Genomic DNA, 25342 nt, shown 5'->3' on the forward strand with positions numbered 1-25342 from the left:
CATGACTTGCCTGCTTCTGAGTGTAATGGATTTCCTAAACATTCTATACGGTTAGTCCATAGCCCATCACAACCTTCAGTTCCCACCAAACCACGAGCTCTGCTGACAGGGGCTGATGCACACAGTAGCTCAGCACCACCTTGACATCAGCTCCCTGGATTTTGTCCCTCGGGCCCTAACAGTGCCCACAGACTTTCCCTGCCAAACTAAAAATATTTGTGCACAGCAAACCAACCGAACCCAGAGAAATACTCCCAAACTGCTCCCTTGGCACGGGAGAGAGAAATCACACTCGGAGGCAGGTGTTTAAACAAACCCTGGCCGCGGCTCAGGCGGGCGCTCCCCCGAGGAGCACGGGGGCCCCTCGGAGCGCGTCCCCCTCGCTGCGCTCCTGCGGGAGCGGGGCGGGAGCGGGGCGGGAGCGCACACCCACCGGGACGGGCCGGGCCCGGCAAGAACGAGCCCGCCTGTGCCTGCACCTCTCTTTAGGATGGAATGTCTCCCCCATCCCTCCTCCTCTTCTGGAGGGTACGTGTGTGCCTTAGCATTCCCCCCTCCCCCGCCCCAAACTCTATTAGACTTATTTGCCTTGCTCTTTTAACCCACCACCTATGAATCTTCATTACCCATGAAACCTATTCTTTAGGTAGAAATACTTCAGGAGAGTAAAGTGCACGTTCCACAGAGCATTTTACACTTCATTTTTGCCGTCCTGTAACATTTCTGCTTCTTTCGCACTCCTCACTGGTAACCCCCTGTGCCAAAGTACCCTCTTGTGGCGATAATGATTTCTGATGACTACGTGCATCCAGCTGACCAACTTGAGTATAAAAAATGTCCTTCATTGTGCTTTGCAAGGACAAGAATTCCCTTCTCTTTAAAGAGTTATAAAATGTGGTGCTTTTGCTAGTGGGAGCAAGAAATACCTTTCCTCTTCCTATCACCTATATTTTCTCTTTCTTCACCCTTCCTCACCTCCTGTAACTTTGAGAAAACTGGCAGGGAAACTGGGATTTCCCACCATGGTTTCAGAAAGCGAGCATAAAACAAATGTTCCATTTGCACTACAGGTGCAAAATCCTCACGCATGCATTTCCTGGACATGTGCTATAAAAGTCCCCCTGAGAACTTGAATGAATGACACCCACGCAGAAAACCTAGAAAACTTCTCATTTCCTCATATTTACCCACTGCCTACCCAGAAAATAACAATTATGAGCAAGTTTCGGAAGTGGACTGGCTTTTTAAACTGGGACAGATCTTTGATTCATTCTTAAGATACAGCCAGTTTTTCTTCGTCCTACAGGGCTCTTCTAAGTGTACATTGTTGCTGTAAACTATGAACAACAAGAATCAAAAATGTTTTGTCACTGTGCCTTATAACTGTGAGAATGAAAATAAAAGCTCCTTTTGTCTCCTCAGGTGAATAGAAGTCTCGAAAAAAACCCTCATTTGAATAATCTTAGAAAAAAAATCTCTAGAAAACCCATCTTAAAGTACTTTTGTGAAGCTGCAAGACAGCTTGAAACTACTACATTTTAAAACAATCAGAAGATTAAAGCCCTCGCAGGCAGGGAACTCATGCAGAGCTGTTTAATAAATTATCCCTGGGCTGAATTATTGGCATATTTAGGCTTATAACACAGCAAGTTCTTTCCCTTCGCATGTCACAAGCAGGGCTGCGAGACAGCCTACACAATGCACTTAAACCATGGCAAACTGGAATTGATTTACATAGCTCGCAAACCGCTTCCATGCTCCCTACAAATCTAAAACGTACCATGACTTGCATGGCATCCCTGCCTACTGGGAGAATCAGGGGGGAAAAAAGAAAAAAAAGAATATTTTTTTTTTCCCATCCCGGAAACTTACAATTATAAGAGAAAAACAGAGGAAGGGAAAAAAAAAAGCAGTCGAGCTCCGCAGGGAGTGAGACTGGTAGTACCCGGAGCCGGCGGGCAGTGGCTCCTTACCTGCCTCATGGTGAGATTCCCATCATCCATCCAGCCGGCCAGGGGCTGCTCACACCGCGCTGCTGTCGGCAGGGCAGAAATCCATCAAGTTTCTCACAGTAAGCAAGTTTCCCTCCCTCCTCTTCCCTGTCTATTATTTCCCCACCCTTTTTATTCTTTGCTGGGGGGAGTCCTAGGACAATGTCAAGTTTCCCAACCTTCTTTCCCCAGCCTATGAAAAGTCGGCAGCGGGGAGGCAACTGTCCGCCTGACTCTGATTTCAAACCGCAGCCCAGGGATGGAGTAGTTGGCTGAGCTGGGCCATGGAATAGCCCCGCCAATCAGGAGGAAGGGGAGGGAGGCAGAGCACATAAAGGCTGCTGCCTACACGAGGATTAGGAAAGCTTTCAACGGTTTAAAAGACTGAAAGCAGCTGGAAACTGTGTCTAGGGCTACAAAGAGGGAAGTCAATTTGCGGTGTGAGAGATTATTCCCATTCTCATGTAACTGCTCTGGGTCTGCTCGAAGCTTAACAGACTCCCAGGACTTCAGTAAGGATATGTAAATGCCCAGTTGAAATTAGTGCAACATCAGAGTGATGCAGGAACGCTCGACAGCCGCCCGGTAAAGTGGCAGTATCCCGTCTCCAGAAGCACCGATTTCCTCATGTCAGATTAAAAGGGAAATTACATAATGACATGAGCAGGAAGTAAAATACCCTCTTACATTAAGGGCAAGTGCCTGTCTGTTGGAAGGAGCAGAAATGTGTGTGGATGTGTAGGCTATGGAAATGTTTTGTTGCAAAGCTTTATTTGTTTCAGTGGCAAATGTTTAATCATCCCTAGCCTCAGTTCCCTGTCTGCTTTCCCTTCTTCGGGGAGGGTGGTTTCCCCATTCCCGAAGCTGTGTTCCTCATGCAAGATAACACTGCAAATGCAGTGCAAATGCAACTTTGAAGAAAAAAAAAAATGTTTTGCTTTGTTTTGTTTTTAACGAGATCAGCTGCTATTTGCTGCCCCTCGGTGGCATTCATTAAAATAAACAAAGAAAAGGCAAAATCAAAAATCTCAAATTTGACGTGCCATTGCCCTTTGAGTTGAGTTACACCTTTCATAGAATTATAGAATTGTTTGGGTTGGAAGGGACCTTGAAGAACATCTAGTTCCAAATTTCTTGAGTTAAAAAAAAAAGAAAAAAGCGGAGAAGTGCAAGCCTCCATATCTATACCAGCCAATCTTCTCCAAAGTGGAGAAGGCTTCTAACTTAAGATCAGTTCAGAAGCCTGTCAGTTGCTCTGTTCCGCTCTTAATGGAAATCTGTCTTTTGATCTTAGGGAACAATCAGGCAAATCTGATGCCTGAAGTAAAGTCCCAATATCATGAATTTGCTTCTGCAATGGCTTTATCTACCAATGAAAAAATTAGTCACTACCGAGAAAACCCTTAGCAGTACAAGCAATCTTATTGAATTGAATTACAGAAAAAAAAGTTACAATGATGTTTTCCCCAGATTTTAATTAAAGGCTTCCAAAAATATATTTCCTTTAAACTTATGATAGGCTTCAGCACTGGCTATGTCACAGGGAAAGAATGAAAAGATCCAAAATGTGTATTTATTTGTTTTCCCATTTAAAGACAATAATGATTTTTCTCACGAGTGCAACAAAGAAAGGAGTTTGCAAATATTGGTACTGTGTAGGTCAGAAGCAAGGCATGGATGGAGGGAAAACTTGATTTAAACCACTACTGCACTTTATCCAGATCCAACTTTGCTCTTGCCTGGTCCATGTCCTCAGGTGGGAGGATCCAGTTATATGTTTTAATGTACAACACCAACCATCTCCAGGGGTCAATGTAACCTGTTACATAAGGGTAAGTCCAACACTCCTCTCTAGCCAATGTGAGTGACAAGTGAGCGACACCCCAGTGATGGTCTAGTACTGCCCACTTGCACATCGGCTTGAAGCAGCTGCAATGCAGAGAGTGAGGTGCATTAAGAGCATTTAACAGGAATGCTTGTCTCCTGTTCCCCAAGCATAGCTCAGGGGACATTTGTCACTTGAAATAAGTGTGTGGTATGTGAAGACCTTTTACTGCTTTAAATCTAGGAGAATCCTCTCCAGGATGCATTCAAAGAAAACATAAATGTACTTTTTCAAAGTAATTAGACCATCAGGGGTAAACTACCCTGGTGAAGAGGATGTAGTAAAAAGTTCAAAACTTACAAAATTATTATAAGGATTATAAAGGATTTACACCAAAACCTTATATTTTATTTCAGGGCTTTAAGAAGGGGATTCTTAGGACAGTTTCAGAGTTTCACATGGGAACAAAGCAAAAGATTATGTAAGAACTCAAACATTATAAAGACAAAACTGTTGCATATCTTTTCTGGAAGTGTGGACACCTTTTCACATACAATATGCACAACTTACAGGATAGGATGGGTACTGCATTTTACTAAAAAACCAGCAGAATGTGCCATCAAAAATGAATTAGTTGGATGGGATAAAAACTGATTTCTAGTATTAGCAAAAAAATGAAACCATTAAAATCAGTGACCTATGTTCTACGTGGGGTATGGGCTATTCTTTTTTTAAATCCAGTGTCACAAACAGCCCCTATTCTATTTACGCCATTCACTTTACACCTTTGAAGAATGTATTTTGTAATCAACCCACACTCAGTTGATGAGGGGTTTTTTGGTGTAGTACAGTTTTTGTAGTCCAGACCAAGATAAGTCTGCACCAGCTGCAGGGGGTGCAGTGCTACTATCACACACAGTGGATTCAGAAAACTAGGTCCTGCACTTCACTTCTTAGAGTATTCAGAGTGGCACAAGAGGAAAAGAGAGGGTCTATATCTGAAGTGGTTTTGCAGTCAGCATCCAAAGACACAGTGGTACAGCTAGATGTGAGGAAGAGGAATTGCCATCTGGGTTGCAAGAAAAGACAGGTGCTGTTTTTTTCACCTTCCTCTGAAAATCCCATTTCCCGTCTATAACCCAAGTATATGTGTGTGCATGAGGAAGTCATACGGTGTTTGGGGAAGTGAAAGGAGATTCTGTCCCTGATAGAGGAGACTTTTACAGTCTGTCCAGTAGAACCAGAGGAGGTAAGGGCAGCCAGAGGAGGTGTAAATTCAGACATCTCTGGGAGCAAAGACCTGCATAAGCCAGACCAAAGTCATGGTAGGGACCACAATAGTTTTAAAGGATTCTTATTGAATTAATTCAAATTAAAAGAAAAATGACCACAAGTACATGAAATCATTGGCAGTTCTATGTTATGAGAACACTGGTTATCAGCAGTAATGGTCACATATTCCTCTTACCAAACCCCTTGGAGTTATGAGTGACACCAGCAGACACAGAAACACCAAAGTAGCTCTGACCTTGCTGCTCCCTGTGGATGCCTGCCACAGTCCTTATCACACACCAATCACCTCCCAAGCACAAAGGGCAGACACACAAGCCCTCCATCTAGCCTCATGTCTCAAGCATTATGTTGCCTCATTCACTAAAGCAAAATCAAAGTAGGATAACTTTAGCTGGGCTTCCATTATTGGCAGCACCAATCAGCAAGATCTTCAGTGTGGTTCATACTGTTCTGCTCTTGACTTGGCAAAAGTAGTCAGCAGGCACTTGTGAGAACTCAGGGTGTTGGGTTCGAACTAAAAATCCTGCCTCCTATTTCTACTTAAGACAAAGATGTAATATTAGAATACAGTGTCGTGAGCCAGTTTATGTAGCCAAAAAACTCTGAGAGTTCCTATAAATGTGCAGAAAAACCCACCACCATATAATACCAGTTATAAATCGTACGTTATGTAAAAGTATCACATATTTTTTACACAGACATAGTAAATTAGGCATTGGGTGCTCTTTGTCAACACATCAACTGTTTCTGGAAATGTTCATCTAAACTTAGTGGGATGAGACTTAGTTCAGTGCTCATCAATGCAGTGGGCAATTTTGAAGGTTCTAAGTTGTGACAAGGCAAGGACAAAAAATCTTGGTACTGAAAATTTAGCACTGTTTCAGAATCTGAAACTTCTGCTCATTCTGATTTGTTAATTAAACCTTCCTTAACTACTTTGATTGTTTCTAATAAATTATCAAACACAACAATTATTTTGAACTGGTGGATCAAATGCAAAACAGCCTAATGTGGAATTACTCCGTTGCTGGATATTTTTGGTGTAATACAGTTTTCATAGTCCAGACCCAGATAAGTCTGCATCAGCTGCAGGGGGAGCACAGAACAGGAAGTGGAGAAAAGGACTTTCTCTCATTAGCTGAATTCCAGCTGCCATGGAAATCCTCCTGGGCCCAGAGAATTTAATATACGCTAAAGACAGAAGAACTGCTCTGTCTCTTTACTGAGCTGTGCCAAACAGAGACAGACCAGACCCCAGGATCTGGTTATATGGTAGGAGTGAAAGAGTTGCAGTGAAAAATATGACCTGGCAAATAGGTGAGAAACAAACAACCCTAGTTTGAAAATCAGCATCTTCAGGTATGAAGTCAATCACAAATAGATTGCCTTTAATTTGCAATATAGACAACTGATAAAGACATGCTTTTCAAAATAAGACAAGCAGCTAGACTGCTGCAATTTGAGAGAAAAAGGTAATATTCACACCCAAACTATTGGCATTGAAATTCATTTCTAATGGTTTTTATAGTCCCTCCCTTGGCAGTTTTAAATTGGCACCTGCAGGAAGAGCAGGATGTCCAGAATACAAAATACTACTTAATAACCCCATATAACACTAGAATATTTATCAAAGGCAACGCTAGCATGTAAAAATAACCTCCAGAAGAACTGGCACAAAATATGAGGTTGTAAGATGAAGACAAATGTATGAGAAGCCAGTATAAAAGAAAAAAGAAAAAATTCGGAAGTACCCCAAATATGAAAAACTGTTCTCAAGATGTGAACATTACATGCAATAATTTCAAGTGATATAGTTAATATTTGTGAATTCAAGTTTGTACAGAGCTGGATCTCACAAAGCAGTACTTAAGTGCTTTTATCAACATCGCTGCAGTGAATGCAATGAAGATAAACTGACTGGCCTGGCAGAATGTCTGAGTCATGGCATCTAAATGCACACACATTTCCTAGCAGAAGTTTAAAACTAGGACCAGCAATGTCAGACATCCTTACATTTACATATACACCCCGAAAGCCTCAGTGCACAAAGACGTCCTCAAGGTGGATTGCTGGGGAATTCACTGCATTTCAAGGCTCAGCCTTTTGGCAGGGTATCAGTAAAACAGGCAGAGGTGAGAAAGATCAGGGCATCCTTCAGTCATCTTGGTGAAGCAACCCTTAGAAGACCATTCACCCTTTACAGAATCACTCAAATTGCTCTGATCTCACTTGGGACTGCACCAGCTGCAGGCAAGAGACAAGGGAAGATATCTTCAGGACAGCTTCTTGCTCCATCACTTATGCAACCTATGCAGCCCTCAGCTCAAAGAGAGAGTAAGGTGGTTAAAGAATGATCCATCTGCACTTGCCTTAAGGACTACACTGACTAGACTTTTTGATTAAGGCTTTTTAATCAAAAGAATAATATCTGCTGGATTTCATTTTACTACATCTGGTATGAGGCAGATACTTGATCTGCTAGGCTGAACAAGTTGGTGCACAGTCATGTGTAATAAATTAGTGATCAGAAGACTGAACATCTATTCTAAAATTACATGGAAGTATAGAAAGCTAAAAAGACTAACAAAGAAGGATGCTATAAGGGTTCAGGGTTTCTAAAACATCTGTTCTCTAGTATATAGAAACGCTGGATTAAATGGAAATCATAATTAGTTTACCACTGTTTCTCCATTTGATTTCCTAGGATTTTACAATTAGTTGCTACTTCAGTGATAATTATACTTCATTACTCTTAGAAGTAGTAGATAATAGCTAAATTACTACATTTTTTAATGTTCCAGTCCTAAGAAGCCTTCATGAAAAACAGAATGATAAAGTAAGAAGACAAAAATCGCCTTATGTATCTGTAACCTCTATTAACATAGAAAAAAAGGAGAGTAACTTTGCATTTTGTACCAACTGCTTATCTAGTGACCAATTGCAAAAGTCATTCATGCAGTGACTCAAGATAAGCAAATAAAGATTCGGGCAAATAGCAGAAGTTGTAGCATACATGCTTTCATCAGATAAACATCAAAGAATATTTGTCAAAATCGATACTGATCTCCTATTCCAGGAGATATATCCAAACATATGATCATACAGATTTGAGGGAGAGTCATCTGGCCACAACTTCACTAAAACAAGTTTAAGCCTAAACTGATAAATTGTCACTTGAAGCAAGCAGGCACCTACTCAAATCCCCATTATCTGTGTGCTAGCTGAGATCATCAAACCATGCAAATCTTTCCTTTCGAAATAAAAGCCCCTAAACCACAGGTTTAGCACAAAAATGTGCAACACTCACAATTAAGCCACTCTGCTCTAAAACAGTTTTTCTTCAACCTGCATATAACATGTTAGACATATCATATGCCATGCACGAGTGTGCCAAAAGTGAGAAACACTAAGCACTGTCAAGACTATGCCATGTCCAGGAAGAATTATAGAGAGATTGACTCTGTGTTGCAAAACTTTCCAAAACAGAAGAAGTGTTGGTGTTTTAACATCTTTTCAAACCCTCAGCTGGGACAAGGCATTAACATGAAAAACTGGAATATTTTGGCATAATTTTTAATTCCCCATATTTCTTGTTCTCAGAAAACATTTGATATTTCCAAGTTCTGCTGTATTTCCCTGGAATGACACTACCCAGTTTTGGTCATACAGAGGTAAAAAAATTATCTCAGGTATCTCTTTAAAAATCCCAGGAAGCCAGCTGCCAACTGGAGGGACAACCAACCAATGTTTCACTGACTTCAAATCAGTTATTTCAGCTCAGATCAATGGAGCCAAAGTTGTCTAAAAGTTCAAGTCAGACTAAAATATTGTTATTTAATTTTTTCTAGTCATAATAGTTTGCCAGCAATCTGCACTATCTCATGAAACTTAATTTAATGAGAAGATTACTTTTTGCATTTGAAATTCCTGAGAATATTGTTGGAGGAATTCTCACTTATCTCTTCTTTCTAGTGTCCTGGCTACCCATGCCAGCTCGCTGCCCCGTGGAAAAAGGGCTTCTGTGAAACAGGCAACCTGTTGGAACAGGAGGTACAAAAGTTACCTGCCAGCTATGTAGCAACGGGGTCACATGGAAAACTGGTGGGGTGACATGACTCAGAATTGTATCTTAAACACTGGAAATATGAACTGCAGCTTGAAAATTGCTTGTGCCCGGGGGGTAAGGTGTTTCATCCCCTCCGCTGGAATTCTCAGACTGTGTATTCAAGCTGCCTTTATACTGCTGAGGATAATAAATGAGAGAATAAATCTATAAATGCTAAAACAGTTTTGAACATTAGTGTAATCAGGGCAGCACAGGCTCTGCCATAAGCAGGAACGAAAGACAAAAAAAGACTAATCTTTGTAGATGTAACTACAAGTTACATACTGAGTATTTAGAATGCAAAAGTTAGTATTAATCACACAACACTACAAACAGACTACTGAAATTATTTCTAGAAAAGTATGTGTATGTGTGTGTGTTCATGTGTTCATCATTCTACACCCATGAATGTGTAGAGAAATATGTTCAAATTCTTCAAGAAAAATTAAAGGTATGTACTTGGACTTTCTCAGTGAAAAAGAACTGGATGTTAAGTGTTGGTGGTGAGATGAGGTTGTAGGGGGTGGGCTGGGGAATGACAAAAAAAACCTTAACCCAAACCCCAAATCCTTAGACTCTGGCAGGAAAACCACTTTATACAACTGAGAATTTGCTAACATATGTGACTCATGATTCGACTCATAAGCTTCTGAAGTTCACTGGGGTTACCATCAAGGTCAGATTACCCATGAAATATCAGATTACTATACCTTCCCACTGCTTCAGAGAAGCTCTTGATACTGACCATGTAATATATTTATATGGGAAGGTTAACACCGAAACCATCACATTCCTCTAATTTCAAATGAGAAAAACAGGCAAAGAATTTAGGAGAAAATCAAAAGAACTTTCTTATGAGAGGATTTTAAATTAAGCAATTCAAGGATGTGGGCAGATATCATGAAGAATTAGTCACAGAAGTTAAATAGGAGACAGATTCAGAAAGTCTTTGCTTATCACATTAATGTTTTTCTCACCAGGAGCATTGCTTAAAACCAGCTAAGGAGGGTTTTGAAATGGTGTGTTTATAAATAGGCTCACTGGGATTGCCCTGGGAGGACTGGTCTGGTTGGGTCTCACACTTCCATCTGTGTCAAGTAGCCCTTTTTTAGCTTTTAAACCATTTTCACATGGCAATTTTATGAGTCACTGTAGCTTGTTCCTTTTAATTACAGGAATATATAGTGTAGGTTTACCAGTCTCCAAAAGAATTTTTACTTTCTTTCACTCACATTTCCAGATGCGTCACCTATTCAGTCCTCCCTTTTTGTTAAATGACACTGGCAATAAAAGACAATGACTGCAAAGATAATGTACTTCTCCAGGTTCCACGCAAACTACATTTATAATCCAAACCTTTGATTCTCATTTTATAAGATGCCCTTATAAAAAAAAAAAACTAAAATAAAAAAGCAGACTGGTCCACGAAAACTATGTTTCCATAGTTGGTGATAAACATTTTCATGAAGATACTCAAAAAACCTGCAGTAACCCAAAAAATCTGATTCAGGTAAGACTTGTGGAAAGTAAAGCTCAGCACAGAAATAAAATGCTCATTACTAGGCATTAATTTTTGCATCTCTTACTTCCACAGGTTATTATCAGTCTGCACTTATCACTTCAATGCTGAAATTGGCAGATATTGCCCAGAGTGTCTTATTTCATAAATACACATGTTTATTTACAGGGAGACTCAACCATTATAACCCGTGCCTGCAACACATTCTCCAACATCATTATTTTACACCAACAGCAGGGAAAAAAAAGCACAGAAGTAGCTGCTACTGCACATCAGCCCAATGATGAAGGTTAATGCATGCCTTCTAAACTATTTCATGCAGATTTTGATCCCTAGGGCCACACTGTCACGTATGCTCATACTCTCTCGTCTTCTTGTTCCGACATCTCTCTTAGCTGTAATTTTGCTGTAATTCACTATGAAACTGCAATGATATGCAGAGGTCTTAACATCCATTTCATAAAGGCTTTTCCACATCTCTTGGGCACAAAGAAGGTCCTTTTATGTCAATGGGAATGCACAGTGATGTCCTGAATATCCTGTCAGCTTTAGGGATCCAAGCTTTTGGTGCTCTCAATTTCCCATCTACCACCTGAAATTAACAACTGGTAACTTGGTACTATATGGTGCTGCAGAGCAAAATGAGACAGGAAGACCCCTCAGCACATACAGAGGAATTAGGCTGAGTTGTGCAGCCATGTTGCTCAGTTACCAAACCACCTGGCTACAACTGGTTTTGCTTCCCTCCTTCTGCATGTCTACTCAGAGTGGAAGCACATATACGCGGTGTACTGCTCTTCACACTGAAGTGAGAGATCAAAAAGAATCATACTAAGGATTCAAAAGTGAAATACTTGGGATTTAAACAATTTTCATATTTCTTTTAGCACAGGAACTTGGAATTCACTGGGACTATCTGCTTATGTATTTAATTGAGTGGAAAACGTAGTACAACACAAAAAAGGACAAAGCACAGAGTCCTTTGGGAAAAGGTGATGACACTTCAGCAGGGAAGCTCTCCAGGCCATCCCAGCATCCTTAGCCCTAAAGACTGTGGGGCACAGAAATAACTCCACAGAAAAATTCACCTGCCATATCCTCATATTAGACCTTAGAAGTGTAAAGCTCTGATCACTTGCAGCTTCAAAGCTGAAAAAGAAGGGAGAGCATCTGAAATGCAAATCTAAAACAAGAGAAGCTGTCACTACAGTCAGAAAGATCATTATTGTTATAGCTTTATGTGATTTGAAATGCTGCAAATAAAGTAAAGGCACGACTCACAGTCTTTTTAGATTGGTAACTGCTGCAAGGAAGGGATCTGTACTTTCCTTAATTTGGGTGTCTTCCTGTGAGTTCTCATGTTCAATCCTTTTGGGAAACTTTTTCATTTATGTAGGCTCTGTTTGGCCACCACAAACCACTAAAGCTTTCAGCACACTTAACTGAGGGTGGTTATTAGGGGCATGCTGTAGGTGAGCAGTGATGTGTGTCCACCACCCTACTCCCTCCAGTGACTTCTTGAACCCATTAATCTTTTGCTTTTGATAAATCAAACTGTTATATAAAAATAAAGTAGAAGGACAAGGAGAAATCAGACAGTAGACAGGTGATCTTGAATCTCAAGCATTTTTATGCATTTATCTTTCAGTGTGGCCCTTTCCAAGAGTTAATATCATCAGCATTTTACAAATGTTAGCAAGGCATTTGATCCACGTATCGTGAAGATGTTGCAGTGTCTCAAGCTGGTGATAAGGGGTTGCTACTGTTACTAGATTAAGATGAATACTTAATAGGTTCACAAAATACACATTCTTACTTGTTTTTTAAAATATTAGTTGCCCAACAGGCATTTGCTTATGCATGCCTTTCGTATTTTCATGGACTTTCCACTCCTTTATCTATCAAATATAGTGGATTTTGATACTGTTTAGAGAAAGGAGAGGTCATTAACCATTTTCCTTCTTCAGAAAAGGGGACAAGTTAGGTAGCTCATTATCTTGCCTGTTTATAATTAAGTCCAAAAATAAATGCTCCACTGTACTAGAATTGTGAGGACTTTTATTTCAGAGGATTTAATGAGTCATGGAAACCTGTTTAAAAGTCTGCACTAAACAAAGAACTAACATTAGCATGGCAATAGACCATATAGATTTTAATGGTCTGAACCCCTTGTCTCACATTCAGACACAGACCCGAGATTGCCCCATCACCAACATTTTATCCAGTGATTCTTTCAGATGGGTACCTTTTTTGCCAATGAATCTGAAGGTGATATTTAGGAAGTAAGTCTATTATCAGGAATGCAAATTGGGGGAAAAATGTGACACATCAAATCATGACCATTTACTAAGATATTATTCATGGGCAAATGCTTTCATGCACTGCATACTTGGAAGGGCTGGTTGAATGGAGTTACTGTAAAGGCATCAAATTTCAAATTTTTATACTTTTTTGTACTCTTCATGACGCAATTAAAGGGAAGTTTTAACACATTAACTTATTTTAATTTGGCTTGGTTTATTAGGATATATAGAATGTAAATAAATATAAGGTTTCCTAATTTTTATTATCATCAAAACACCACTGTTAGACTTTTTTGGATCACTGTGATCACTGTGTACCTGGTACCTTATTTTGAAAATTTTCATTGACGTCTGATACAGTCATAGGATGGAACCCTGCTATTATGAAACTCATTTATTTTAAAAATGTCCCAATTTTTACTGAGGCAAATATGACTAGGCTTACATCCATATGCAACTGATAACTTGACTGTGGTCAGGGAAAACAAAAAGAATCATCCAAGCTTGGCTAATAACTTACTTGGATATATTTGAACACCTGTTACTATAATAGTGTTAGTAATCAGTTCAGTTTGGAGTAAGATGCACCAAGAGCAAATGTGCTTGCAACTTCCAGATCTGCTTTCACAGCTTGTACCCAAAGAGATTCCTGGGAAATGAATTAATATTTTGCAGTCTGAGGCAGCAAATTTTTATAGCAGGACTGAGCAACAGGGCAGGAATTCATGGAAGATAATATATTGAGCAGATCTAAGTACTAAATAGGCACTTTCCTTATATATTTTGAAGTGCGGAATGTTGCATATTTCTAGAAGGAAAAATGGACATAACATGTTGTTCTTGCAAGGTGTTACCATGTTAACAACTAGAGAACCTTCTGTTAAAACTATTAATATGTGGCTTATCACTTCATAAAATCTTGAAATCACGATGCAACAACAATAAGCACATGTGGTACATATGAAGCCAATCTGCAAATACAATAATAAGCATTCAGCAAGAGGCATTTTTGTACTGTAGTTAGCTGAGGTAAAATTGCCATGCTTGTTCTACAATCACCACTTTTGTTACCTACAAAAATAAACCCATCCAAACTCTGTATTTGGGCTCCTTTCTGAAGTGCAAGAAAGGCTTTTGTTGCCTCCTTGTTCCTCAGCACACACCAAACCTGACTTGGGAAGTTTGAAGGTGATGGTGAAGTCATCTGCCAGAAGGCTTTGCAATTTTAAGCAAATCTGTTCTCAAACCTAAAGCTGACCCTCTGTTTAACAAGATAGACATCATCTGTCATAACGATTCTGTCACTGGTGTCAGTATTTGGGTACTTGTGGCACTTACAGGGTAAGTGATGATTGCAGGAATAAGTATGAAAAAGTGGATGGGGTGATAAATTATGAGACCGGGAGGTGGGAAGAGGAAGAACAACAAGCATTCCGTGTAAATCATAGAATCATTTAAGTTGGAAAATACCTTTAAGATCGAGCACTGCCAACTCCACCACTAAACCATGTCCCTATGCATGGTAGGCATCTATGTGCACTTTAAAATACCTCCAGGGATGGTGACGCCATCACTGCCCCGTCCCAGCGCTTGAGAACCCACACATCTGTGGTCACATGGAGTAACGAGCTCCTGAGTACCAAACTCGTGCATGCACACAAAGCGAAAAGCGGGGCCGGGCGGGGAGCCCGAGGCGCGGGGGCAGAGCCGGCCCCTGGCCGCTCCGGGGCCCCGGGCGCTCCCCTTCCCTGCGCTCCTCTCCCTCTCCCCGCCCGGCTGAGCGCAGCCTGCGCGCTCCCACACCCAGCGGCTCAGAAAGAGCTGGAACCTCTCTACGACGCAGCCGTGACACCAGCTTCTTGTAGAAACTAAACAAACTTTCTATTTGCAGGGAAAAATCTGAACAGTTTTTTGGTACTTCTCAGCTGAACTTCAGATCCAAACTTGGCAACGATAAAATACCTTTTTAAAAACCCTGTATAGCAGGCAGTTCTACTTATTCTTGCATCTAAAACACTGTAAGATCCACTTCTTCCTGAGATGACATTGACTCCACTTCTAAACTTTTCTGATGCTTAAAGCTGATTTTTCCACACAAAGATAAGACAGCATAGGTTCAAACCAGCAATTACTTTTCACCTAGCTTTAATGGCTGTGAAGGAAGTACACTATTGCTGTACTCCAGGAGTTGCTTTGTTACACTTTATGCCCCAGCACTACTATCACCGTGAAGTCTCTGTGTGTTGCAATTCCTCTGTAGTTACAGTCTTAAAAGGCCACAAGCTTGCATACTTGAAATTTGTGATACATTTTTTTCCCAGCATATGCCTACCCCCTTGGGACACAAGAGTTTTTGTTAAGGACCAGCTTTCTGCTTGTGAAAATAAAATCAAATCACTGAACTCTGACCATTAATGCAGTGTGTTCCACACCAGCCTATAGCAACAGAATATCCTGACAGTCAGCATAAGGGGGGATAAAACCACCAGCAAGTAAACCTTTTGATAATTCCAACAATTCACTTGAAATATATGGATATCAATCCATCTTGCTCTTTTTCATATTCCTTCTGTCTTTCCTGATTTAACATGTACTTTTTTTTCCCCCCTTCAAAAGAGGTAAGCAACAAACACAAACACTGAATTTTTGTATCAGACAAACAGACAAGTTTTGAATGTCATGTCCAGAGAGGTGAGAAACATGTTCAGTACCAGGGCAGCTATCATATATAATGACTCCATGGAAACAATGTTATTCCATTAATTATTACATCCTTCAAGATTCATGCTAAAACCAGGTCTCTTCATAATGAAATGAACTTTTATCCCTATCTGCTCTCACAGATTTCTGTTGCTCATCTCTTCCTAGATATAGAAATAGTAAATATTACAAAACTTAGGCATATATCCCCATATTTCCACCTTTGTGAATAATCAGCTTTATATTAATTGTGGGTGTGAACAGGTTGAGTCCTTACTGCTGTGTTCAGAAAACATGCAAAACTGAAAGTATGTATCCAAGTTTGACTTCCTCTTGGAGATAGAGTTATCGATCTTACCACCCCCCACCCCTAATACAAAAAACAATACCGCCTAACCTTCAGCAGAAGCTTGCTCTCAAAGCTCATCCATTCACAGTATTTCCTTTTAGGAATTGCTCTGTCTTAATTCAGTTAATTATTCTTCTTACTCACACTTCCTTTATTTTACGGGTAGTGAATGAAACTGCATTTGCCACGATAATTCAGCAGAACTTTAGCAGCTTTGGGCAAGAGAGTGGGACAAGAGCATCCTGCCACCCCTATGTGTGTCCAAGAGCAGTGGTGCTGACAAATGATTAGCTGATATCATATTGTTCTTCTTTTCAGTCTTGTGAAAAAGACCTCTCAAAGGAGAACAAACTTATTCAGCTGAGGTTTTAATATTTCTCTGTATCTCATAAATAAATATGATATTGTGGTGATTTAACCTAGGAGTGTGGGAATTGCTGAGGGATGTGCTTATTTTTCTAACAAAAGTTCAGGCATGCTATTATTAGCAATCTCTGGTATGTCATCAATGTCAAAGGCCAAATACTTTCTGAAATGTTTAGGAATCAAGTGTGTTCTGAGTCTGAGGAGTCTGTTCTCACTCTGCCATTCACATGCACACACAGCAGCATGCTACAAAAAGACTCCATCTTGTCAGGATGCTCCTGAACACTCCCAGTGCATCTGTTTTGATAATGTTCAGGTTCTCAGCAGGACAAATATTGACTGCAGAGAGCAGAATAACCTCGCCAGTGAGTAGTTGACAAACACTGGACCTGGGAGCCTGAACTTAACCTAATTTAGAGACCACTTTACACCACATATGGCTCTTTGCATACATAAGTGTATCTGCCAGTTTAGTACCTCAATAATACTCAGGGAGTAGCCTGTCAAAAAAAAAAATAAGACACACAGAGGGTATTGACATAAAATTCTTCAAGCAATTGTATCATCAGGTAGATCAAGAAGAAGCTGTTCCTGAGCACTCCCAAGATCTGTCTCTGAGAGCAGCGTAGATCTACCACATCACTCTGAGAGTTGGCTCTAAACAGTTCTGTGCTTCCTCACAGACTTTTGGACTGAACTTTCTCTGCTGCATTTTATGAAGAGAGAGAGGGTGACCAATGTGAAAATCAAACCCAAGACAAGTAGCCATTCTTTCATTTAAAACTGGCAATAGGTTTTTGTGGAGGACTGTGAGCCCTTGGCGCGGGAGCCCTCTGCACTCCCTTGGAGGAGAAAGGCTGGAAATCCAAAAGACTCTCCCCAGAGATAAGCAACCTTCCTCGGGTCATGGTGATAAAAAGAGACACTCCCAACTTGCCTTGTTTCTATATGGTAATAGCCGGTACCCCGTTGGCTAATTGGTTATTACCCCACCCCCTGCCTTCCCCATACAACCTCTGTCCCCAAGCCTTGATGTCGGGAGCCTTTGTCCCTAGCCTTCCCTTCACAGGGGCTGCTGGACAATAAAAGCTGCTTCCGTGGAACTGCCAAACGAGGCTCCTGTCTCTCTGTCCCCGAGTTTTGCTGGGGTGATTTCACAAAGAGCTGAATCACAAGAGCTGATATCAATTATAGCTGAGAAGTTGCTACACTTGCTGAAATCACCTGTCTCTCAGGGAAGTTGCTAAAGCCTCTAGAAAAGCCTTTCCCTGGAGGGATGCCCACCAGACCCTGGAAGCAATAGCTTTTTCAACCAAAACTTTCTTGTCTTTGTCATCAGGGTCATTTATAAAAAATATGAATGGCAGTTGCAAGACACTGCATAGAAATCAAAAGATAAGACAGTGGAAAATCAAGCCCAAGTCTTTTCGTTCCCAAGGAAAGGGTTAAGTAATATAATTATTTCATTAGAAGCAGTGGCCATCTGTTATGCTTTATAAAAAGACTGGCAAACAATATTAAAAACATCCATTACATGCAATAGAGAAAAGAAAAATATGTTTATTTAGCAAATGTTAATGTTTCTGAAAGATGTTTGATTAGAGTCTGGAATTTATCATCATTTGCTAGCGCTCAGGCTAGAAGCCTAGCATCATCAACACATATTGTCAACAGGCATTAGCAAACATTTTTATCTCCATGTGAAAAAACAGTGATTAAGCTCTTCCAACCGCATTACTAGGTGTATCATCCTCCACAAAACATAATATATGTTTTTTTACATCCCCTTCCAAGAAATATTTCTCCAATCTCTTAGTAATTTTTTTTCCTGTGTAGTATAAAGACTTTAAAAAAAATAGTCTTTAGAAACAAAAAGACAGGAGTGATTTCTAGCAGAAACAAGGGTCTTTAAACTTTCACAGGAAAATTTTATGCAAGAAGAAAGAGTAATGTGATTATGCATCAGAAGAAAACTGAAATGATTCATTAATAAAAAAAGACAATGTCAAGAAGCTTGTAGTGCAAGTGCAAAATTGGAAGTTAGCCATGGTTTCTATTTCGCTTGTTTGCTCTCAACAATATATAAATACTTCAAAAAAACCCCAGAACTCAGGATAGTGGAGCTTGTCTGCTGCTGCTGTGGCTGCCAGATATCATCATGGATATTCTAATGGGAGAAGAGAGAATGATGCTAAATTGTAAACCAAAGTTTTCTGTGAACTTCAATTTGAAGGAAATACTCTCTTTCTTCAGCCCCCCCCCCATAAGAACAGCAGCACTTCAGAACTGTTCTCTTTGCACTGACCCTCAATGTAGCCCGGATGGTTTTCTTCTTGTTTTGGTGCTGTTTTGCTACAACATTACTTAAAGAAAGCATTGGCTTTTGTGCTGGAAAAAGGAGGGGGACAGGGGAGGAATAGACACACCTTTGTTAAAATGTATATATACATATATACACACAAAGGTCCATTTGAATGAAACAGTAGATGTCCACAGGCTGGTTCATGCATAATGCAGTATTTCCCCAAAATCAGAAATTAGTGGGAGAAGCAAAGCAGAGGGATAGAAGGCTATATATCATGGGGAAAACTTGCCCATGTGCGCTTTGTTCTATACTCACACAAGCAAAAAAAAAAGTTATTTTTTTGCATATAGGAGGTAAAAGGGCTGAAGCCGAGTTCTTCCACTTGACTTAGTTTGAAATCATGGGGATTTAATAATTTTTAAGACAAAATTCTCCCAGTAGCACTCTACCTGTGCATGGGTTGGTTTACAACACCTCCGGAGTGTTACCACGCCATGCCTTGGGGTGAGTTTGTCCTGTGCAGGTCCTGACTGTGAGAGATCCTTGCTGAGGAACGATACTTATCAGGCCAGGAACTGCAGAACCCTACACACATGGCTGAGAAGACCTTGTAAGTTTTATGATCACTCTCTTCAGAGCATATTACTGCTTTCTGATGGCTTCTGTATTTTCCATAACTCACTGCACATTTGTAACTTATACCTACCTGTCTTGAAACATGTTAAAATGGCCATAAGATTTTATTTCCTCCCAGACTTAGCAATAATTAAACATAGTAGGCTTTAATATTTGAATCCATTTCAAGGCAATGGGGATACACTGGAGGCCATGGGGAGGGGCATGTGCTTTGTGAATGCAAAGAGCACATGGAAATGCTTTTATCCCATTAGCACAGGCACAGAGGTTGCTTCAACACAGCTGCAGCTCTTGGAGAAGAGTGTGCAGGCTGAAATGAGCTCATGGTTGGGTCCAAACGGGACGAGGGTCCTTCTCTCTTTTGAAGATCACCGAGGAAGAACAAGCTGTTCACTGTATTGTCCCTCCATCTCTGTTGTTCTCGAATTTTCTAGGAGTTTAATGCCAAGCAGACACTCATAACCAGTTTTGGCCCCATCTGTGTCCATGAGTCATTAACTTTTGCACAGTATCTCACATCTTGTTACCATTTTACTGCCACAACCATCAAATTAACCCCATGCAATGCTTGAGTGAGCAGCTATAACAATACAGGGATCTGGAGCACAAATGACAATCCCCAACGCACACAGCACAGGAGCAGTACCCTCTCCTGTCACTGGGACTATATATATTCTTGGTCATCTGTCTCAGAGAACATTCAAAGACTACTATAACTGAGATGTTACTCTGTGGGATAATGAGGCATTGCCATTCCTTACAGTTCTGTCACAAGGCTTAGGCTATTTGATCTTTTTGTGAAGCCTCAGCTCCAGATACCAAGTCATTATGTGAGAACTGAAGATTTATTTTCTTTTTTAAAAGGGATTTAGCCTTTAGACTGTTACAGAGAGAGAGCTGACAGTCTGACCTGAATATAACCCCTACGATTTGAAAGCCAGAGGCTAGAAAAAAGGAATGCAGAATTGTCTTTAACATGTTATGATTTTTCACCTAAAATATTATGATTGTGAAAGAGGTGGAGTCTGGCAGGAGGTTAATGTTTTTGAAAGCTAGCTCTTCTCTACAGGTAAGAAAAGAACTCATTTTGTGCTCATGGTAGCCTAGGCAGTGAGCTCCTGGAAGGGAAAATATGTCTTATGATAGCCAGAAGGGCTGCTGCAAGCTCCCTTCCTCTGCAGAGCAGACGCAGAGGAGGTTGTGCAAAGCATGCTACCTTTCAGGTTGAATACCTGTTGCTTTAAACAGCCTGCTGACTCCATGACATTCACCAGCTTTAGCTCAGGCTTCGCAATCTCTTTAAGTGGCAGGGACTACAGAAATATTTATTTCTGAAGACAACCCACAAACTATCCCATTTCCCACACCTGTTTGCTCTTTGGAAGGGCAGATATCAAAAAGACACTAACCACACTGATCCCGAATACATTGCCTTTTGGAAAAAAACCAGTTAATTGTCCAGTCAAAGTTATCAGCATTTTAAGGCATTCACTGACTTACCCCGTAGCCCATCACTGACAAACACTTCCCTGTAACTGTACATGTGCATACAGTTCTGGGGGTTACATTTTTCCTTTTTTATACCAGTATTACACAGAGCACACAAACCATGACAGTCAGCTCCAGGCACATTAAGGGAAGCAGCCAGATGGTGAGGGCAGGAGAGCAACTATGGCCTTGCTGCCTGGCTTGCCAGGAGGTGATGGATGCCAGTGGGTGCCCCACAGGAGCAGAGAAGGGCAGCTACGCCCAGGGAAATCTGCTCCTTCCCAGCTGGCTCCCACACCTCAGCCCTTTGTCCCACTTCACTCAGCAGCTGGAGCAGACAAGAAGTCCCTTTTCTCAGAGGCCTTGCCTTGACCTCCTTTCCAGCTTTTCTTTTTCTCCCAGTGCTTCCCCATGGAGCAGCACCCTGATCCCACTCCATATAGTCCTTCATGAGATGGCTTTTGCCTGTGACTGCTGGCATGATCTGAAATGTAAAGCAATTGTTCCCTTAACTCCAGCTAAAACACTATAGTTTAGAAACCTCTGGGCTTCTTATCATACCTTTTCATTTTATTTTTATTTCAGCTCCCACTGCAATACCAAAGTGCAAAATTACACATTAATAGGGAGTCTCAGGCGAGTTAATGAGGCAAAATGGGCCCCAGTCACTACATGGTTAAAAAACCTGGGTCCTGGGGCAACAGTATTGATAGCCTTCACCCCCACTTAAAAAGGGTAATAAGCAGGAAAGATATGTTAACAGAGATATATAGATACGTATAAAAAGAAAGAAAGAAAGAGAGAAAGAAGTTCAACTTAGCAATTAGAGCTGTTAAAAAATCAGATATAAGAGTTGTAAATGTGCTTGCATGTCTGTATGGATGCTTGTAGGTATGTAATCTTATTATCATGATAATTATTTAAGAATACCTCCCATAATCCTGTGTACTGTAAGGCAGAGAATAAGCAGCAAAAAAAGCCTTGATTGCATTCAAGCTGTTCCACCCAGACTACAAAAGTAGCCATTTCCTGGCACTGCCCCAAATCAAATCCTACCACTTCAAATGCAGTAGCAGACAGATATGCATGTTGCTGCTTATTTTTATAATGAAAATACTGAGTATATAATTTTAGAAGCATTCTATTAAATGTTTTAACAAATACACAAATTAGGAAATATAACCAGATAAATCCAACCTTGATGTCAGTAATATAAAGAGAGACTTGTAAACAATGGGAACTATGCAGTCACTGCAAGCAAGCTTCCTCACAAAGTGGTTTAGAGGGGAAATTACAGGCACATGCAACTATCATGTTGCATCAGAAACAGACAATGAGAGCCCACGAATTCTAAAAATTGTTCAGTTGGTGGAGACCCAGTCCTGTGGGTCACCTGCCAGGAATTTCAGGCTAAATAAATTGTCTCCAGGCATGACTGACCCTTTTGCCTTAAAAAACTTAACTTTATTTGGGCTCAAGAGGCTTATCTACCCTTGCATCCTTTCAGCTGCCCCAAATCTCACCATGAGCTTTACAGAGGAATCTCCTTGCTCAGCATTTCTCCTGTGATTGGGTTCTTATGGCAGCTCTTCCTTGCTCCATGGAGCTTGATCCACATATCTTGCTATTCAAGTTACTGGGGACTTGAATTAGGGTAGCTCAGTGAAGGTTTACCTGGGTCATGGCAAGAAGCTGCAAAGGAGGAGTCCAATATATGGGAAACACTCACATGACAGTGCTATGCTCAAGCTAAATGCGACAATATTGGCTTAGAATTCCAGCTCCCCACATGATTTGGTTGCTCAGGTCAGGCACATACCCCCGAGTCCTGAGTGCACAGAGATGGAGCCAACTCAGATGTCTCTGCTCAGGCAGCACAGGTTGCCCTAAAGAAGGTACTAGAAAAGTGCCCACCTTGCTCAGCTGCTTAGGAGCATTTCTCTCCAAATGACTGCACGTATCCTACTACATAGCTCTGTGTATGATGTCAGCGCAACTAGACTAAAGCGTTTCACAATGCAAAGCTAAAGCTGAGAAGACATTTTGTTGTTCAAAATTAGTACCCAGGCCTTGCTGAATGGTCAGAAGACAAGGCTTGAGGGAAAAGAAGATGTCAATAATTTTAAGATAGTGGGTTAAAAAAATCTCAAAATTTTGGTGTCATCTTTTATGGATGTAAGAGACAGGGAAGAAGAGGAAGCAGAAAAAAATTAACATCAGTGTTTCTGGGCACTGTCTATTGCTTCTTTTTAGTAAATCAAGATCTGTTTTTTGAAATGCTTTGTGATCTCCTGCTAAGCACCTAATATCTTCCCAGCCTTCCTTCATGCTCCCTGTGCTACCAGTATCTCATTTATGTCCTTGTAAGGTACTTTGAGCCATAACAAAGGTGATATACAAAACACTCTTCTATTCTCTCATATCCTAGTTAACTTTCAAAACCAAAATACTACACTTGGATGCACACATGCAGCTTTGGCTGTAACCATTGGGAGTTTTTTGCCTATATCTGCAGGGATAACATGGACCTTTATGCTTTCAAACTGCTCAGACACTGGGGGTGAGCAGGATGGGGGTGGGGTCCTTTCAACCTGGAGTATTCCATAAAAAATTCTTGCATCATACTGCATCCATTTGAAACCCCTAAATGTTCATATCTGCAGCAGTCCTGTGGGTCACCTGCCATGGAAAAAAAATTTCCCTGGACAAAAAGGTCTTGAAATATTTTATTACAGAAATACACTTTTCAGGCCTTAAAACAGATTAAATATATGAGAATTCCTAGAAGTCTATATTGTTTCCCTCAGGGGTGCCAGACTTTATTTAGAAAGCTTACATATTGCTATAGCAAGGAGTTTTCATGGATGAAAAGTGCTCAGGGCATTATGATGGATAGGTGGATGGCAGTGAATGGGAAAAAAAGCACATAGAAGCTCCACCTGGCTGAATGGCATTAAGATTCCCCATGGGAGTCATATTAGGATGCAAGGTTTTTCTCTGCTGTTTGCTCTAACAATGACATACATACATACATACATAAATGAAATCACCCACAGAACTCAATAATTTATTTGCTTCATCCTGGCCGTGAATGTGGTAGAATAATAAACGACCATATGGGTGATAGTACAGTCACTACTAGTGATGCCACACTATTGGAGCTTTGCAATAAGATTGCTTAATCTTGGATTCCTTTGAAAGACCCAAAGCAATGGACACATATAGCCCTGCTTTAGAATCGTATTTTCTGTTGTTTGCTTTTCCCAGTATTAAAAAGGGTTGATGAATACCTTAACAGCTACACTCTCAAGGGCAGAAGTAAATCTAGCAGAACAAGGATTCCTAATTCTAAAGATGCTAATGGCAAATACTCACATGTGTGTAAATAATTAATTGCTTTCTTGTTAACAAGTCCAGGTTTTTCATTCTTTGTTAGTGACCCCAAGGGTTGTTTTTTCTATGAGAAATAGAAATATTTAGGATTGTATCTTCCTAGTCCATGACTAATTTATAGGCTCTTGTGGTGTCAGGTGCAAAGATTCAAGATTCAATTTGTCACCCTAGGCAATTCCCACTTTAAAAGACGGTGCAGGTATTCTGCAGAAATAAATGAAGGAAAACATTAATGATGTAAAACCAACAGTAGTATCCCCTGTGGAGGTCATATCCTTCAAATTCATAGAGACACATCAAGATATTGAATGTCTTTTGTACTGGTCTGGAAAGACCATAAAGCCCTCTAATGATCTCCTACATAAAAGGAATACAGAGAATTAACACCACATTTTTCACACTAAACGATATCAGCTACACCTAGTTGGGTTTTTTTGGCCTGCTTTTTCCCAGCATCTTGTTTGGTGGTTTGTTTTGGTTTTTTTTTACTTTTAATTTTTTCAATTTGACCTAGCATTTCCAAGCTTACAGCTCTATACAAAGATGACAACCTAGAAATAGCATCAGAGAAAGAGTCAAACATCTAACAAAAGATAATTATTTTTTCCCATTTTCCACTTTTTCCATCTAGATCGCCAGTCACATAAATACTTACTTTCTGTGTATATTCAGCTCAATGGCTGCATTGTTAATGACTACAATTGTACTCAAACAAATGTGTCTTGTTAATAAGTCCCCACCTGCTTCCCCAATATGTCTCTCTGGGACTGGTTCTGGGAAAACCTCTTCTCATGGAGGAGAGGGGAGCATATGTGAAAGATGTTCTGACCTCTGATCATGAACACTAGACACCTACTTGTCTCAGAAATTCCAGAATCGGATCAAAATACTGAACCTCTTTGTTTACCTTTCTGTAAAATGGGAGCACTTGGTACAGATTTCCTTATGCTGAAAAACACTGTGCGAATGCAAGTTAATTATAGTGTAACTACTTGAATGCTTCCAGAAGGATGACTGATTATGGGGATATGATGAATTCTGTGTGTGAGACATAATATTTTTATCTCTT

General features: G+C 40.4%; 1 protein-coding gene across 2 annotated transcripts in view; it reads right to left on the reverse strand.

Annotated features, from left to right (window-relative positions):
- MID1 (midline 1) overlaps window positions 1-25342 on the reverse strand; it is a 171406-nt gene that overhangs the window by 136745 nt on the left and 9319 nt on the right. The window contains exon 1 of one of the 2 annotated variants that reach the window (XM_008635890.2): window positions 1974-2238. The exons of the other annotated variant lie outside the window; for it this stretch is intronic. The gene's annotated coding sequence lies outside the window, so the exon portion shown is untranslated. Of the gene's footprint in view, window positions 1-1973; window positions 2239-25342 lie in introns of those variants that run through there. 2 annotated transcript variants of the gene reach the window in all.

This window comes from Corvus brachyrhynchos, unplaced genomic scaffold (genome assembly GCF_000691975.1).
Source record: "Corvus brachyrhynchos isolate BGI_N302 unplaced genomic scaffold, ASM69197v1 scaffold83, whole genome shotgun sequence".
NCBI lineage: Eukaryota > Metazoa > Chordata > Aves > Passeriformes > Corvidae > Corvus > Corvus brachyrhynchos.